The sequence below is a fragment of the Bactrocera oleae genome, chromosome 6, assembly GCF_042242935.1.
Source record: "Bactrocera oleae isolate idBacOlea1 chromosome 6, idBacOlea1, whole genome shotgun sequence".
In the NCBI taxonomy this organism is placed as follows: domain Eukaryota; kingdom Metazoa; phylum Arthropoda; class Insecta; order Diptera; family Tephritidae; genus Bactrocera; species Bactrocera oleae.
Window position 1 is genome coordinate 51,719,798 of NC_091540.1, and position 2,911 is coordinate 51,722,708.

The 2,911-nt window shown below is 38.1% G+C and overlaps 1 long non-coding RNA gene across 1 annotated transcript; it reads right to left on the minus strand.

Annotated features, from left to right (window-relative positions):
• Positions 1–541: 541 nt before the first annotated feature.
• LOC118680260 (uncharacterized) lies at positions 542–1,281 on the minus strand. The gene is made up of 2 exons (XR_004975782.2): positions 1,120–1,281; positions 542–1,064 (listed from the first exon to the last, which is right to left on the minus strand). It is a non-coding gene; the product is annotated as an uncharacterized lncRNA (long non-coding RNA).
• Between the last annotated feature and the right edge of the window lie 1,630 nt (positions 1,282–2,911).

Here is a 2,911-nt window from a genome sequence, read left to right on the forward strand (position 1 = left end):
CGCGCATAATAAATGAATTGTATAAAAAATTTTATTCGAAAATGTCACTTTTTACTTTCACACAAAACCTCGAATGGTTCGGCCATTGATCAATAGCAACATGCTTAGTTTCTATTGGTATTGACGACGCTGCTCGCACCAAAGATTTTTTAAGACGCTCCAAATGTCGGTGGGGTGTTCGACACGGCATGTTCTCCAACTCTGACTTTAAGCTGTAGTCGAATGGATGCAAATCTGGACTTCCAGACGTCCAATAATCTGTAGCAAGGAATATTGCTGCCTTATGTGCTGGAGCAGAACATTGTTTGAAGATCCAATGCTCTCCATCGAAGAGACTATTGTTTAACTACTTTATCACGTCTTCTAAAACATCCTGCTCGTACATTTTATCCACAGTTTTAACCCCTTTTCCACAGAAGTGAAGAGGTGTAACGCATTTACGGGAGACTACCCACCTAACCACAAATTTTAGCAGCTGGTTGGGCTGCATAAGCATAAGCTGACGAGCCAAAGCCAAAGCGTGAAAATATGTAACAGTGAATTCGAAAAGTTTTGATGTATATATTTCGGAATGCCTTGGTATAGGCTAAGTTGAGTTATATTATACAGGTCGGCTGTCACGCCATACATAACTTACATAACATAGTAATGCCAGATGCAGGTTCAGTTTAATTTGAGCGGAAGTATTCATCATATAGCACGTCAACGCTTTTATGCGAACTTTTAGAGCGGCTTGATATCTAATTTTGATAATTCAGCTACCCCTTGAAAAGCGCCTAGATATATAAAGCTGGACAGAGTCATAGGACGTGCACGTTCTTCATGTATTGTCGTTACTAATGTATTGTCTCGCATGTGCTGCCAGTAAGTTCTGACCTGCCATTAAGCCAACAACCGTCCTGCCGTTCTTTCGAGACCGTATGAGTAAAAAAAAATCGATTTTTTCTTTGTGGTTCTTACACATGATCCATTCCATCTCACGCTGATCCGTCTGTCAGCCCTTTCAAAAATTTCATTAACTATCAATTTTAGCGGCTAACGCACTTCCTGTACTGGTTTGGTTTCTGTAAGAAAACGATGATAAAATTTTACGAATTGGTCTTCGAATTGCATTCGTACCACCGTAATCTGCGATCTGGCCACCAGTGACATTTTCTATCCACAATCCTCAAGGAAGCTTGCTAAAGGGAAGTTTAACGATATTGTAGAGGTTACCGCCGGTATTGAGACCAATTTTGTTAAAAAAAATAAATTCCGTAATCAAAATTGTATCGAAATGAAAAGATTCCTTTAATCACTATAAAAGTAAAAAAAAGGGGTTATATACAGTTAAAAGACCGAAAGACGTAAATTTTCCAGAAGTTTCTCTGAGAAAACTTTTAAATTTATTGATCCAAAATACACATATTATGGTATATCTCAACTATATTTTAAGACTTAGTACTAGTAAAAATATTTATTTGGAAAACAGCTACAGCTGATATTCGGGAGCTCCTCTCAAAAAAGACGTTTTGCGGTGACCACTATATCTCTGAAGTGGATCATCCGAAATTAAAAACCCAAACAGATTTCGTTAAAGTAATGTTAAATCTAGCAATTAATCGAAGGAATAAGCAAAATAAAATTTTTTGACTAAATAGCGGTTTCTCAAAAAAAAATCGATTTTTCACCGAAATTCTTTATCAATATAAAAACCAAAATATTTATCGGAGAGAAAAAAATATTCGATTAAATACTTAAGAAGCTCGTGTTAAAATTTTTCGATTTTGTATCGGCTGGTGCCACGAGAAGCCACGGGCAGTGTACCGCGCATGTAAGTAGCTTTTACATATGTATATATGTATGTGTGGATGTATACACATATGTATGGTATGTACTATATGTTTGTTATTTCTAAAGATGCACACCAACAAGCGGGCTCGGTTACAAGCTAAACAGTTACTTTTGCAATATTTCGTAGCTTTTATTGGCAACGTCGCCTTTTTATTATATTACAATTTGCCGTTGTTTTTCGTTATCGAGGTAGCGTTTTACCGCATTTAAAGATACGCGCCGACATGATAAACAAGTTTTAATTTATCTTTTATGCGCACATTGACGCACCATTGCCCCGTCGCTTGCAGCGAATCCTGCACTCACTTGTTGTCGGAACACAAAACTTTTGTTTGCCAATTTCTACGCATTTTATTTGTTGTTGTGCGCAGGTATGGACCCCATAAAACAAGCATTCGCTACACGGCAAACATTTGTTGCACACAAGTATGTAAACGACAAGTCACTGCATTTGTCGGTTCGATGCATCGATGCTCGCGAGGATATGGAAGATGACTCTGGCGGATGTTGTTTTGCCTACAAGTGCATAACTGCGTAAGAATATGCTCATACACATAGAAACAAACCGCAACAAAGAGCGGCGACACGGCAAGCAGTCAACGCACGGTTTAACGTCTCGAATTGGCTGGTTGGTCGGCTGGCCATTTGTATCTTTGTTTGTGTTGTTATTTAATGGCTGCTTGACAAAACAAAATTGGCTTAGTACGCCATTACTGTTTTGTGTTGATGCAGCTTACTGCACCATGAACGTACAAGCGAGTTTAGGCTACTTCTGAGGCTCGCTGTGTCTCGTCACTGTTTGGCATGGTAGCGACGTAAGTGCCAAGGTTCGACCTTATTTTATTTTATTGCTACACATTGCTGATATTTTATTCTGTTGAACAATTTAGCGTTTTGCCGCCATTGATCTGCTGGAATAAAATTTTGCATTTATTTAAAATATGCGCGTAATTATTTTCTGGTTTATGCGGCAATTGGTTTAGGCTGCAATTAGCCTTCTCAATAATGCTAATGACTGCTGGTTGTTAGAGCAAAAAGTCTTTTGGCATCACATTATCATATTATATACACAAATAAG